Below are 16,577 nucleotides of genomic sequence, written 5' to 3'. Positions count from 1 at the left end.
CGACCTTTGTTTCCATCAAAACTGTTATCTGCTCCTTCCGGCAAGCTTTGCGAAGAAAAATGGGTCTTTCGGCGCCTTTCGGGCTTGCTGGGGGCCGTAGAATGAAAATATTCCCTAAAGATTCCGCAAACAGGCCCAAAAAATCTAGCGACGAGCAATTAGGCACAAATCGCTCATCAAAAACTGCCTCAGAATCTGATTCCGGGGCTCCGAAGTGCGATTTTTTGCCCTTCGCGCCAAAAAAGTGCTGATGACGTCAGCATGATGTGACATTGTATGGTGGGTGACGTCAGCAGGACGACGTGGCGGGATGACATCAGCATGACGTCATCATGTAGGGATGGTGACGTGATAGGTACGGTGGCAGGGGTACGTGGCAGTGACGTGGCAGGAGGCCACACAGGCAGATGACTCGACATGGTGACTAGGCAGGGGGGTGATGTCACTAGGCAGGCGGGTGACGTAGACAGGGGCGGTTTCCAGTTTTGGGCGCACCGCTTATGGACAAAGGCAGTTTTGGGGGAGAGGGGTTTGCCACAGCCCAACGCTTGATGCGTGGCGGGAGGTACGGCGGCAATACCGCCCATCTCCCAGACGCTAAAGCTCAGGCGTTTTGGAGATGGGACGGCCCACCCACCGTCGATCTGCGGGGCGGAAGATCCAATAGTTGGTGGTAGACGTGAGGCAGCGGCGGGTTAATGGGCGGGGATATTCATGGGAATATTCCCATTTAAATATAGCGCGCGGTGGGTTTAGACTTAGGAAATGGCGGGTTTATGGGTTTTTTTTTTTTTTGAGCACGGGTTAACGATTTATGCCTGAAACTTGGGGTAAAGGGATAAAAAGTGGGTTTCTTGAGGGTTTTTAGGGTTAGGGAAGAGGTTATTAATCTGACCAGGTGTCATATTAATCCCTGCTATGACTCGGATGGGCTAAAAACAACCCCAGATGGACCATTTTTTCCCGGACTTATGAAAATGTGGCTATATTGCCAGGGAGGGAATATTTACATAGGGGTGTTTTATAAGTATAGTTTAATAGGGGAATGCGAAAAACTGATAGGGAGTTTATATAATAAAGTTAGTAGTTAATATGGAGATCAACAGAGGACACTAAGGTCAGGGACCTTAGGCTAAATTTGGGGAAAATAACCTGTAGAGAAATGAAATCCTTGAGTGAAACAGATATTTCACCAAGGCAACTGATATGAAGTATGATGAGACTAAGAGGCTCAAGTAGATCTTGACATCTTTGGGGAGTTACTAAGTGACTTTGGGGAATTAGAAGAAGGGGGAGTTAATGATGTCCAGCTCTAAGCTCTTCTGAATGCAAAACTGCCTGCACTATGATCTAAAAAGATAAACATTTTGAAACACAAAATTCATCATGAATCACCATTCTACAACCACAACTACCTACCCAGCCTACTTCCTAACATTTTTTCTTCTTTTGATTTGGGTGCACTTAGACTTGCAGACCCATATTTACAAATTTATTTTAATTTTTCTGATTTCCTATCTAAATCTACACTTATTTCTGCCAGGGCCCAGATTAAATAGTCGGGTCCCTTTGATTCTCTACCTATCTACAAAATCTGCCAAGATTAAACTGTTTGGACAGATATCATTCTCTATATTCTACAACAGGAAATTGAAACCTAGGGAGACCAAGATTGGACTGTTTGGACCTCCCTCTAAAACTCTCCAAAACTGGAACACAACAGTGGCCTTTAAACTAGCACATTTCATGGATTTTTCTTTGGTCTGTTCTGGAAATATGGAACACAGCAGCTTGTGGCCTTTAAACTAGCACATTTCATGGATTTTTCTTTGGTCTGTTATGGAAATATGGAACACAGCAGCTTGCAAAGTATGGCATATTTGGCATGTAAAAATGTCAATCATGAAAAATGATACCCTATTGCAACAGGAGGCTAATAGTGGCTGCACTTGGGGATGGCTTTTCCTTGTGAAAAGCCAAGAACAGCAGGTCAGACTGCCTTGTATTCATTTGCTGCTGTACTCTGCAAAATTTGCTTGGCTGGTTGCCTTATTAATCCTACCTACCTACCCTAACCAGCACTTACTTTGTCGTTAGGTGAAATGAAATAGCCAATGCATCCACTGAAGCATTATAAACATGAATGGCCCTTGCTGCTTGTGCTTGCTATTACCTGAAATGGAGATCTTGCAATCTGATATGGCTTTATTAATCTTTGAGAAGATCAGGAAGCTGTTGACCTTCTTTGCTGAAACAAGAAACTGTACAAAAGGGTCCTGTAGCATATATACATTATTGCTGGACTGACTTGAAGAACTGTACAAAAGTTTGGGATAGCTATCATGCTTTCAAATTTGGGAATCATCAACAACTTGATTTTGAGCTTTGCAGCCTGCTAATGGAGAAAAGCGCTGATCTCTTTCATCATTCTACCTACCAGCAGATAAGTCATTCAAAACTTGCAGAGGTGCTTGCAATTTACAATCTAGCTCGAATAGCACTTGACTGATTTGCGCAGGCTGCTCCTCTTCTTCTTCTTCAAATACCTCAGATGGCTGAAAACAAAGAGGCAGGGGATCCACTTGGATCATTTGATCATATGCTGCTGCTTCCAAGTCTTCCTCAATCTGATATTCGATGGCTCTTTGGGTTTGCAAAATTAGAGGCAATACATTTTGAACAATGATTTGATCATCCTCCAGACGGTCAATATCAACCCTTGTTGATACTTGCTTATTAATTGCATGATAGTTCTCTTTAATAAATTGAAAAGATTCAAAACAGAAAGGTAAAGTTCCTTCACTGAAATCAACACACTCTGCGTTTTCTTCCTTTTCTTCATAGCTGAGATGGGCATTCTGATCATTGTGTTCAGGCAGCTGATCCTGAACTGTGCTCTGTGCAAAAATAGGGTGCAACTAATCTACAAGACCGATTTGGTCATTAGGCTCACAATCATCATTGTACTGATCATATTTTGGCAGACCGTTGAAAGAAGAGAAGCTATTATATTCATACGTTATATCAGGAGACTGCTCCATCATGTATGGCGGTATGAATATGTCATCTGTTTTGTGGCAGGTTTGTTCATGAATATCATTACTTTCCTTTTGCAAAATAGATCTGTTCTGTTGCTCTAAACATTCAACTTCTATTGTGCACATCTACTTTAATTCCTCTGCTTTCTTTACAAAGATATCAAGTTCATCCCCTTTTCCTGCTTTCAACCTCCTCTCCCTAATTTTTAGATTGACCTCTACATCTACTGCCATGTTCTGCATCTGTTGCATAGTAGAGGGGCTCCTTTCTCTCAGATTAAATTCTATTTCTAGATCAAATGCTGTTGGATAATGCAATAGAGCCAAAACGGGGGGAGGTCTTATATTCAATGGTATAGAATGATAAACTTGATTGAATCGGTCAGAAAATTGCTGAATAGATTCATTTGGAATGCTTTTTAACTGATTATATTCTTCTATGAGCACGAGGAAATTGACTTTGTTCATCCATCTATCAAGGAAGAGTTTGAATAACTGCTGGAGATTTGAGATGCTTTCCTCAGGAAATGCTTTAAACCAAGTCCTAACTTCACTTTGTAGAGAAAGGGAAAACAGCCTAAGACTAACATCGTCATCCTCCACTTCAAAAATGTTCAAATAATCTTCAAAAGCCTGAATGTGCTTTTGGGCAGTCACTCCTTTCTCTCCATCAAATCTTGGGAGACACGTGGGATGATTTTTGGGCAAAGGTTTAAGCACGGGAGGAAAAATGAGTGGCTTATATCTATTAGGAACCTTACGAGGCAAGGGATTGTGTACAGGGGCTAAATGATTGGGTTCGGTGTGAACAGGGATGGGATGATTTGATATGACACTAGTGTCCCCCTTGACTATAAGGTGAGCATCAGCAGCATTTAGAGGCTATGGTTCTAATGTGCAAGGAGGGCTTTCCTCAACATTTTCTACAGGAAAAACATAAAAGTCAAGTTCGAACAATATGTACAGCAAAATTTTATGGAGGAGAAAGAACATGACCTCTTGGATAATAATCCAGGTCAAAAGCCTGATCTTCTCATAAATTTCTTTTGGGTTCATCTCTCCAATGGAGTCTTTATTATGAGGATGATGTGGAGTCGCCAGGTGAAAGATCAACTTTGGAGTGTCTGATCTCTGTCCACCATCAAAGATCAGAACTAAACTTTCAAAAAGCAGTTTTGAAGGTCTGGTTCTCTCAGTGGAGCTTCCTTACCTTCTTCGTGAAACTATCTGAAATTATCTGAGGAAAGTCCCCAGTGGAGTCGCCATTATGTTATCACTCAGGTTGTCCTTAAGCTCCGGAAAAGGATACGGCCAAGGTAACCACAAACCAACTTTGGACTGCAGGTTCTAGCCAACCTGCAATCAGAGAGGGCTCTCTCTTTATGATTTAGCTTTGTTTAAAAAAGGATTTTAGGCTAGGTCTCGAGTTCAGAGGGTTTTTGTTTTGTTTTTGGTGGGAAAATTGATTTTTCAGATAGAGAGGCGAAGCATAGTCTAAGGGTTTCGAACCATTGGGCGTGGAGTCGAGGAGAAAAACTGCTGGTGCTTTTCCTTAATAACAGTGAGGGAAAATGGAGCAAGATAGCTGGTCATGAAACAATGTTTCAGGTTAAAGGGATGGAAATAAATGCTAAGTAATGAGAGGCAATTAAGAATCTCTCAATTATGCTTAACAAGGGAAGATAACAGAGTGCTACCGAGGGGCATTTAAGAATCCCTAGATAATTGGCAAACACAGGTGAATCGGGGTAAACATGAGCCAGAAGGAATTCATGTTCATAACCAAATCAATTAGAAGAAAACATAAAGAAATAGCAGAAATTGAGCATAGAGAGTATTTAAACTAATTCTAGGCTATTCTTTCTTCCTGCTACTTAGATAGTGGTAAACAATAAACAGAGGTAAGATGCACTTATTGCTTCAGGCTGCAGCACAAGAATTCCATCTTCATATTTCCATAAACATTCATTCATAACAGACAGTTTGCTCTCCAAGCTTTCGACAATCTTTTATTATGGAAAAACTTAGGTATACACAGCGAGTCTCTAGTGAACTTCTCAATTGACCAACCCTTAAAACTATATAGAGGGTGGTATATATAGGGCAAAAACTCTCTGCAGAGTTCCTTTATTACATCTTGACCTAATTAGGTCATAAAGAAAAGTGACTACTTAACCTAATTCTATCTAGAAATAAATGCAAAAGATATCTCGGGCTGTGCTCAGGGCCACCGTATCAAAACTGAATAAATGATGTTGTTCTTGGTGGCTTGCTGCAGTGTTTTCTGAAATAAATGAGTATGTGTTTCTGCACCTTCGTTGTCTGTATGCATTTAAAGCTTTAACTGTGATTTGAGGGCAAGGATGGGCTTACGCCTCCTGATTTGACTTTCTGGGGGGCCTCATCAATGTTCAGGTGCCTCGAACCCCTAAAAAATCTTGACTGATACTCTTTGGCTCTTCTTCTTCCTCTGATACTCTTTGGCAATAAATTGATGTTGTTCTGACATGTCGTGGGTTTTATTCACAAATTAATGGCCGCTGCTCGGCCTTTGTTTCCTTCAAAACTGTTATCTGCTCCTTCCGGCAAGCTTCGCGAAGAAAAATGGGTCTTTCGGCGCCTTTTGGGCTTGCTGGGGCCGCAGAATGAAAAGTTTCCCTGAAGATTCCCCATTCAGGCCCAAAAAATCTAGCGCAAATCGCTCATCAAAAACTACCTCAGAACCTGATTCCGGGGCTTCAAAGTGCGATTTTTTGCCCTTCGCGCCAAAAAAGTGCTGATGATGTCAGCATGATGTCAGCATGAAGTGACATTGTACGGTGGGTGACATCAGGATGACGTCAGCAGGACGACGTGGCGGGATGACGTCAGCATGATGTCATCATGTACGGATGGTGACATGGCAGGTACGGTGGCAGGGGTAGGTGGCAGTGACGTGGCAGGAGGCCACACAGGCAGATGACTCGACATGGTGACTGGGCAGGGGTTGACGTCACTGGGCAGGTGGGTGACGCAGGCAGGGGCGGTTTCCGGTTTTGGGCGCACCGCTTATGGACAAAGGCGGTTTCGGGGGAGAGGGATCCGCCACGGCCCAACGCTTGACATGTGGCGGGAGGTACGGTGGCAATACCGCCCATCTCCCGGGTGCTAAAGCTCGGGCGTTTTGAAGATGGGACGGCCCGCCCACCATCGATCTGCGGGGCGGAAGATCCAACGATTGGCAGTAGATGTGAGGCGGCGACGGGTTAATGGGCAGGGATATTCGTGGGAATATTCCCATTTAAATATAGTGCGCGGTGGGTTTAGACTTAGGAAATGGCGGGTTTATGGGTTTTTTTTTTTTTTTTTTTGAGCGCGGGTTAACGATTTATGCCCGAAACTTGGGGTAAAGGGATAAAAAGTGGGTTTCTTGAGGGTTTTTAGGGTTAGGGAAGAGGTTATTAATCTGAGCAGTGTCAGATTAATCCCTGCTATGACTCGGATGGGCTAAAAACAACCCCAGATGGACCATTTTTTCCCGGACTTATGAAAATATGGCTATATTGCCAGGGAGGGAATATTTACATAGGGGTGTTTTATAAGTACAGTTTAATAGGGGAATGGGAAAAACTGATAGGGAGTTTATATAATAAAGTTAGCAGTTAATATGGAGATGAACAGAGGGCACTAAGGTCAGGGACCTTAGGCTAAATTTGGGGAAAAGAACCTGTAGAGAAATGAAATCCTTGAGTGAAACAGATCTTTCACGAAGGCAACTGATATGAAGTATGATGAGACTAAGAGGCTCAAGCAGATCTTGACCTCTTTGGGGAGTTAGTAAGTGACTTTGTGGAATTAGAAGAAGGGGGAGTTAGTGATGTCCAGCTCTGAGCTCTTCTGAATGAAAAACTGCCTGCACTGTGATCTGAAAAGATAAACATTTTGAAACACAAAATTGATCATGAATCACCATTCTACAACCACAGCTACCTACCCAGCCTACTTCCTAACATTTTTTCTTCTTTTGATTTGGGTGCACTTAGACTTGCAGACCCATATTTATAATTTTTATTTTCTTTTTTCTGATTTCCTATCTAAATCTACACTTATTTCTGCCAGGGCCCAGATTAAACAGTTGGGTCCCTTTGATTCTCTACCTATCTACAAAATCTGCCAAGATTAAACTGTTTGGACAGATATCATTCTCTATATTCTACAACAGGAAATTGAAATGTAGGGAGACCAAGATTGGACTGTTTGGACCTCCCTCTAAAACTCTCCAAAACTGGAACACAGCAGCGGCCTTTAAACTAGCACATTTCATGGCTTTTTCTTTGGTCTGTTATGGAAATATGGAACACAGTAGCTTGCAAAGTATGACATATTTGGCATGTAAAAATGTCAATCATGAAAAATGATACCCTTTTGCAACAGGAGGCTAAGAGAACCTAAAGAGAGTTTTGTTTGAGTGATCATGTGTATGTGAGAGTAAATCCTAGGAAAAGTTCCTTAAAGTGGGGGGGGTTATGGAAAGCTAGCTCCTCGCTATTGTGGACCTTTCCAGATTCTGGAAAGGATAGGGCCAGTAGCTTACCAGCTTTCTCTACCAAGCCACCTACGAATTCATAATGTTTTTCATGTGTCACTGTTAAAAATATATTTTTCTGACCCGAGGAATATCATTAATTGGGAGGATGTGCAGGTAAAGGCAACATGGACAATATTTGTTTCTATTTAATTTTCAAATCATTTAATTTATATGATGAGTAATAATTACATGATGGATGTGTAGGTAGAACTGTATGGAGAATTCCTATTAGATCCCCTCCGTATTCTATAATGAAGAGAAATAATGCTCTCGAAGCAAGATATTATATGCCAAGTTAAAGTTCAATGGAAGCACTTTAGCCCACAAGAAGATACGTGGGAAGATGAAATATTTATGTCAATTTTCTCATCTTATCAGTAACTATGTTCCAAGTTAAAATGAAATGGAAGCACTTTAGCCCAGATGAATCTACATCAGATGGATCTCCCTTGCTTCAATACTCAGAAATCACCAAGGAAAAATTTTCACATAAGGGGGGATATTTAACACTCCCACTTACTTTGGTTTTATTTCATTTTACAAACAAGTTAGAATTGTTAATTAATTACCTCATGTAGAGGTTGACAGATTTTTAGGGTAGTTAAAGACCTAATTGAGATGGAAAGACTTTTTTATTTAAATGAAATGGTTATGATTTAAAATAATGATTTTGTAATCTCAAGAGGAAAAACTCATGGATGACCAAAATATTTCCTAACTTCCATGTAGTTGGAGAAAACACGTATTCCTTACGCAAAGGATTTCTTTTAAAAAGGAAAATATGGTAGAAGGAGGGGGTTGGAAATGTTTTCAAAGACAAAAGTAAGAACAAAGACATGGACTAAAGAAATACACTACCCAAGAGCCAATTTCCTGAGCTGGTAAGGACCAGTGGAAGGCTCGATCCCTATCATTATTGTGAGTTCTAGATCGATCAACTGAGACCCTGATGTCATTAGACAATTTGAAAAGAAAACCTCTCCACTGTACATGTTTTGTGGAAGTTGGGAGAGCTCAAGGGGGAACTGGTTCCAAAGGACATTCTCGTTGGAAGGGAGGTGTGGTCGTTTCTGAGGAGTTTTTTCCCCTAGCAGATTTACAAAATGAAAATAAGTACTAGAACTTTTAGAATTATAGATTTTACAGTATTGATTTATGAACATAGAGTATAATGTTGTGAGTTATTAATCTTATTCAACTGGTAATTATGAAAAATGAAAGGTTGATTATGAGCATGAATTCATTATTCTGAAATTTAAATGTAGTATTTTTACAAGTTCATGCACTGTGTTCTTTACTCTGTAAATTAAAATGTGGTATCTATTTTTGATGGGTTCATATACAACATTTCCTTCTAGTGATAGAAAAATTACACAGAGTAGACTAAAGTAATATGATTCCAAAAGGAAACTAAACATTGTCAATAACCTTGTTGTCAACCATTTTCGAAAGAAGAAATAAAAATAGTCTTTCACCATCATTATGGAAACTATATTTGCAAGGAATAGTAATCTTAATCACAATACAATAGTGGGGTGCCTTTTGAAATAACGAAATGAGTCGAACTAGAAGTTTGAAGTACTTCTTACTCGAATAAGAATTTAAGGAAATGAATAAGAGAAGTAATGTACAAATTTTGTGCATCAAAATAAATAATAGGAATCTTAGGTAACCCATAATAAATCAGTAATGTTTAAAGGAGACTGTGTAAAAGTAAGAAAATCACTATGTGCAATCAAATAACAAACATGACTCTTTAAAATAAACATGTTTAGTACTTAAGCTAATAGGAATTGATATAGTAACGCGAGAGAACCACCATCTGAGGAATGGGTTAGTTCCAATGCTAAGCAAGGGCTCATTGCCGGAACTATCCCATAACCTACAAGTCTCTCTTAAAAATCCAAAAAGAATAACTTCAAAATTGAATCGGGAGAATACTCTATTACCCGTTTTGGGAAGAAACCTCTTCAAAATTTCACATACGAATTAAGTAAAATTATTAACCATCAATACAAAATGTTTAACAATGAAAAAATGATTATTTACACTCTTGACAAAACTTTCTTAGTTTGTAGAGACAATATACAGGAAATGAATTCCTTGAAGCAAAATATCCTGTCTCAGAAGTAAATGGTGCAAGGATGAGATTCATTCACAGTTTGGACTTTAATAATCTGCTACAGACCCACAAATTTAAAGAAAAGGACTGTAATATTCAACCAAAGAAATTATCAATATTTAAATATAGTATTTACATTAAATTGATGACAAACCCTTAAATTAAAGTAGGTCAATTGATAAACAAGACAACCCATGTGTATCAACCAGGAGATACAAACTTCTGCTAAAGAAAATAAAACCGCAGATATGTCAATCTTCAAGAAAACATAGAATAGTAGCCTGGAACAAAGTCGGTTGAGCAGTGGAGGTTCCAACCTCTCTAGACCCCGCTATAAGTCGTGGTAGCAGAGCTACGTCTTAAACAATGACAAAATTGATTAATTATCTGTGAAAAGAAGAAATAAGAAACTAGAACAATAAAATTGTAGTGTAGCATGTTTCATTACCTTACTTGACAAATTTAAAGCAATGTCGGAAGGCACGACATTAGTGGCTGGTTCTTGCTGGGATTGAAAAATGCGGCCATCCATGTGGACCTGTTGTGGCCACCAACAACCCCCCTCTTTGTTCGATATTAGCAATAACACCAAGAAAAATCCAAAAAACATTTCATGAAAATTTTTGTATTTAACTCCCTAAAACTGTATCGCATCGCGAGAAGAGAATGAAACGTTTTCCTATGAGCATAATAAGCTGCGAAGAAGCGACGCGAAATTCATCGCATCACATACATTATGAAGCGCTCTTAAATGAAAAAACTTAAGGAATCTTTGACGGCTGATATGCGACGTCGCATATCGCAACATCGCGTAAGCAACACACAATGATTGAATGACTAAGCGCGATCTGTGATCTGTGATCTGCGATGAATGCGATTTGTGATAAATGCGATCATGAATTTCTGCGATGACACATCTTGACGACGCGATCCGCGATGCTGCGATGCGAGTCGCAGAAATCACCCATCGCAAAATTTCCTCGGCGCAGTATTCAAGGAAAGCTGTCCGTAGACCAAAATTGGGCGCGCGCCTTAAAAGAAATTAATGATTGTACGCCAAAGTATTCAAGAAGGACAGTTTTGTGTTTTTCGAAGAGTCAGTTCGTTATGGGTGTCATGATTATGCATTCATAAGAGCTTAAAGCTTTCATGTCAATCTTTATTATCATTACTCTTTTCCTTTGCGTAAACTGTAAGACAGGAAATAACATAAAGCAATGTGCAGGAAACATCTAAGGAAAAGGGGAAAGTGTCAATGCTCGGAGAACAGAGAAGAGATGCCTTCACAAACGGATGCCGCATGCAACAGGACCACAGATTCCAGAGTATCACTCAACAGATGTTGATGTCAATAGGCCATCCAAAACTCAGAGTCAAAGGCGCACAAAAGCAGCATGTTTACAAAAGATCCTGAAGCTTATGCCCGGAAAAGCAAAAAGAAAAAAAAGGCGCTAAAGAAGGAAAACGCACCAGAAAAGCCCGGAACAAAGAACGGAGGCAGTTTTCGATGCACAAAATTGTTCAAAGAGAAATGTCCCTAACTTATTCAGTCATTCGCAAGGCCGGAAACCGAAATAGCAAAAGCAAAATTAGTTTGAGAGAAATTTGGGTTATTACCAACTATACACGCAGTGAATATACCCAGCTAGGGGAAGATTCTCGAAAATATCTTCTAGTTTACCAGAAAGTGGTTCCAGCGCTTTTTATTTCTATTTTCATAGCTCAAACGAAAGCAGAAGGCGACCAACCGACTCTTCCCAGGCAAATGTTGCATGCTTGCAGTACTAAGGAGCAAATACAGAAATGGTTAGGAATTAGATTCAATTTTTAGAAATAGTTTTGCTTTAGCAGAAGGGCAGTCATTTAAAACCGTATCCTAAATTTATGTAATTAAGTTAATTAGTTAGCAGTATTTAAACCCTTCTCAGGCATTAGGAGAAGGGTCCAGAAATTTGTCAAAAAACTTGTCCTCAGAACATGCACTTTTGCACCCTCGGAGGGGGTTTTGATGAATGGATGGATCAAGGTTTATTAATGTTTGCATTTGATATCTGCTACTGATGTTGCACTTCTGTGCTCTTAGTAGAAGTTAGAGCAAGGAGAGATAAATCATTGTTGCTTGAAGCTTATGAGTGGAACCAGTCATAAATCGTACTTTTATCTCTTGACCGTTTCTGTTTATATTCTTAAAGTGATATACAATCTTTAGTTGTTTATATGTTACTACATGAATGTGTGAGTTACCATTTGGCACTTTTGTACGGTGGAGTCATTCATTTATGTTTGATGTATGAATAACTTATTATGCGATATGTTGTTCACAACTGTTTTGCCTAACTTCTTATGCAAAGTGGTTTATCTTAATTGATTTCTATTCTTATGATAGCTGAATGATCTTTATTACCAGTTATTGTTTGAAATCTCTTTAGATCGCATAATAGAAGAAATACACCCCGGGTTAGCATAGATTAGATGTGTTGTTTCTCATTAGATTACAATAGCATAGAGTTAGTTTAAAAGTCTGAATTAAATTAGCTTTAAGTACTCTTCGATCAGCATCATCCAACTCTGCACACACACACACCCTTAAATTGGGAAACTGGTCCCATTATCCCCAGTCAGACCCGCTATACCAAACGGATAAGGAGCTGCCAACCAAGGTCCGGACCGGGTGGGTATCCCCCTTGTTGTCGACCCGATTTTCGGGGCTTCAACATATTTGGAGCTAGAAGGAGGGCACGAACTATGAATGGCACCTAAATCAAAATCTAAATACCATTCTCAGATTAAATCACCCTCATCAACTCCCCCGACTTCCCCAGTACGTTTAAATCCAGAGTCAGAAGTCACTCGAGTATTAACCGCTGCTACATACCCTAATATTTCAGGCCAATTACCATTGAACCCCCTGAAGTTCAAACTCTGATTCACAAACTACAGGGATTTTCTATTTCTACACAAAGGTCTGATAAATCTCAAAGCAGCGTGACTTCGTAGTACAATCCTGCTCATCCCCTGACCAGATTAAAGAGTGAAAAATTTGGCATCCAGCCAACTGAATTCCCTCTCCCCACCAGGAAAAGAGCAAGGAAAACACCACAAGAGTCTGACAGTGAGACTCTTTCATCTACATTGTCCATTTCAACTCCCTCGCCTCGAAGTCAGCCACCCACATCTTCATTCCAAACCACTCATCCATCTTCCACAACCCCTCTTCTTCAATCATCTAAGATCATAATATCTTCATGTTCCCAGCCTCAGGGAACATCCTCTGCACTTTCATTTACTAGCATCTCAACGATGGCCCAGTCTCCATGGAACAATCCTGGGGCAGTTTTAATGCCTCCACCCCTGAGCCAAATACCAGCCCATCCTGAGAAATGGCTACCCAAATTCAATCCAGAAGCAGGCATGCTAGCTGAAGAGCACATTAATAATTTCATGCATTCTGTCAATCTCAACGGAGTTACCAACGAGGATGCTGTTGTCCGGCTTTTTCCCTATACAATGCAAGGAACAACTGGGACATGGTACTTTTCATTACCCTCGAGGTCGATCACAAGTTGGGACATTTTTCAAAGTCAATTGCTTACCAAGTTTGGTGATGATAGATAAACGGCAACGTTAATCAATGACCTATCCAATCTTAAAGCCGAGGCTAGAGAACCCATCAAAGATTTCAATTTACGGTTCAATAAAATCCTCAACAAAATTCCCACTGCTTCCCAACCCAGCGAAGAAGTACGATGTGAATAGTATATTACGGCCTTACCATCAAACTTAGCAATCTTCGTGGATAGGGCAAATAAAACAACCTTAGTTGAAAACCTAACAGAGGCGATAGTAGTAGAGAAACGCGTAGTAACCCTGGAAAAGAGATCTGCGATAGAGGAATGAAAATCTAAGAAAGTCACCTTCAAGGAAGACTCCAAGAAGAAACAAACGAAAGACCCTTTTGATTTGGAAGGATTACAAAAAGTATTAAAAACCATGTCCAATGAGATGATTGACATAAAAAAACAAGTAGCAGAAACTTCTTCAAAAAAGCCCTATAGAACTTTTAAAAGAGGCCCTTCAATGGATGTGAAACCACCCAACGCTATCTCAAATGTCGAATTCGAAGAAGAGGAAGAAGAAGAGAGTACCACTGAAGGGCAGACCGATGACGAAGAAGTTGTGGAACTACAAGGAAAGTGGGATTTCATCCTCCCACAAGAAGAAGATCAAGAAGAATTTCTGGTTAGCACATGAAGCAAAAATCAACTTGATCCTCCCCAAACTACCCCTAAGCAGAAGGGCACAAGCCCTGCAGCAAAAGATAAAGTCGCAACAAAGAAAACGACCGCTAAAGCGACTCAATCTAGCCCAGTCCAATCAGATCAAACACCTCCATCAAGAACACTGATAGTGTCGGATGAAATGGAATACAATATTATTGATGACATGAAAAAGACTAGGGCTAATATCACTCTTTATGAATTGAGAAAATTGAAACATCAACAGAAGATAATGATGAAAGAATTACATGCTGTGCCTACTACATCTTTGCCTACAGCTGTAGCTTCCCACAACATGGGAAGACCTCCAACCAACACGATCAATAAGATTGATCCAAATGACATCGCCTTGATTGGAGGAAGATCAAGGTTTCACACTCCCCCTTTTCTTCTCACTTATGAAATTTTCAATAAAAATGTGCATAATTGTTTGGTAGATTATGGTGCTTCAACGAATATTTTACCCAGATCAATATGTGCCAAGTTGAATGTTCAACCACAAAAATCCACAGTACGCATAGTTCAGCTTGATCGATCTCAAGTCGAAGTGATTGGTGAACTTAATCAAGTGACCATAAGATTGTCGTCTAACCCGAAGGTATGTCAGGTTATTGACATTCTAGTAGCTGATATCCCAGAATTCTATGGCTTGATTCTTAGCACGGTTTGGTCTGAAAAACTCCATGGATACTTCTCAACCGACTGGTCGCGCATGTGGTTACCCTACAATGGTAAACCGAATCAAATAAAGGTTGAACGAGAGTTACACCAGAAGTACATAGTAATGGAATTGGAGGGAGAAAATGAAGCAATAGCATACAACAGCAGTATCATAGGCAATTACTCGGTAGCGGCAATTTCAATGCTCATACGTCACCTTACTTAGAAAATTCAGTTTTGTCCCAAGTCGAAAATTTTTCCCATGCTGATAATTGAAAGTGTGTTAATTTTTTAGATAAACCTGTAAATACATCTTTGTTTTGGAAATTATATTTTGATGGCTCTAAATCTAACAAAGGGGCAGGAGCAGGATGCGTTCTGATTAGTCCAGAAGGAAATAAGATCATGCTTACGTGCAGACTTGAATTCGATTGCACAAACAATACAGCGGGAAATGAGGCCTTGGTGCAAGGCCTATACAAAGCAATCGGGTTGAACGTCAAGTATCTTCAAGTCTTCGGAGACTCTGAGATTGTCGTCAAACAGGTACATAACACCATACATTGCCTATCAGGTCATTTGAAACACTATCAATCTTTAGTACAAGATCTGACTGAGTTTCATAGCATTCAATATTTCGTCAATCCCAAGACTCCAAAATGCGAGCGCAGACCTTTTAGCTAACGTAGCCTCTAGACTTATTCCCTCCGAAGATTTTAGTCCAGATAGGTTCTCAATAGAATTAATCTTTAGACCATCCATCCCTCACAACATTACAAACTGGAGAATATTCAATGACGATCCTGATATTGTAAATTTCCTCACTTCTGAAGGATCCTACTCCAATCAGATAATTGACGAAGACCATCACGGTCGATAAATACAACAAGATAGCACTGATAATGCTATACCTAAATCGGTGGTTAAGTTGGAAGACTTTTACGATTTGAAAAGTCGGTTTAAAAGGTCTACCAATTCTAAGCTCTACAGTTCAACTCTGAACTATGAATTAGCAAACCTAGGAACCGATGATAAACCACAAAACATTAATCTAGGCCACGGCCTAGCCCCTGAAGAAAAACTAGCGTATATTCGTCTTTTGAGACAATACAAAAATGTTTTTGCCTGGAATTACGACGAGGTGAAGACATACGACACTTCTATCATTCAACATACTATCCCTATGATTGACAACGAAAAACCTGTCCAACAGAAACTCAGAAAAATCCACTCCAATTTAGAAAATCAGATAAAAACTGAGCTAAATAAGTTATTAAAGGCAAGAATAATTTTCCCCGTCAGACATTCCAAATGGGTCTCCAATATGGTACCCGTTAGAAAGAAAAACGGAGATATTAGAATCTGCATCGATTTTCGGAATCTGAACAAAACCTGTCAAAAAAATAATTTTCCCCTCCCACCTATGGAGCAGATATTACAGGTAGCAGCAGGCTCAGAACTAATGTCTTTTTTGGATGGATTTTCAGGATACAATCTAGTGCTGGTACATCCCGATGATCAGTTAAAAACCACATTCCGAACTAAATGGGGCACATACGCATATCGGAAGATGCCATTTGGTTTGATCAATGCCGGCGCTACATTTCAGAGAGCCATGGACATCGCATTCAAGGGTTTAGTCAATAAATCGGTAGTAATTTATTTGGATGATATAACAGTGTACTCCAAGAAGTGAAGCGACCATCTCAAAGACTTGAAACAAATCTTTCAACGATGTTTAAGGTATGGGATTCAATTAACCCAAAGAAATCTTTTTTCGCATTAAGTGAAGGAAAACTTCTAGGATTCATAGTGTCAAAATCTGGTATCCACATTGAGCCTGACAGAATCAAAGAAATTTCTGAAATATCCCTACCTCATAACAAAAAAGCCATGCAATCTTTCCTTCGTCA

Source organism: Pinus tabuliformis, chromosome X (genome assembly GCF_031772625.1).
Source record: "Pinus tabuliformis cultivar Carrire ecotype Pingquan chromosome X, CPIR1, whole genome shotgun sequence".
Taxonomy (NCBI): Eukaryota; Viridiplantae; Streptophyta; class Pinopsida; order Pinales; family Pinaceae; genus Pinus; species Pinus tabuliformis.
Note: the sequence above shows the minus strand (reverse complement) of the source record.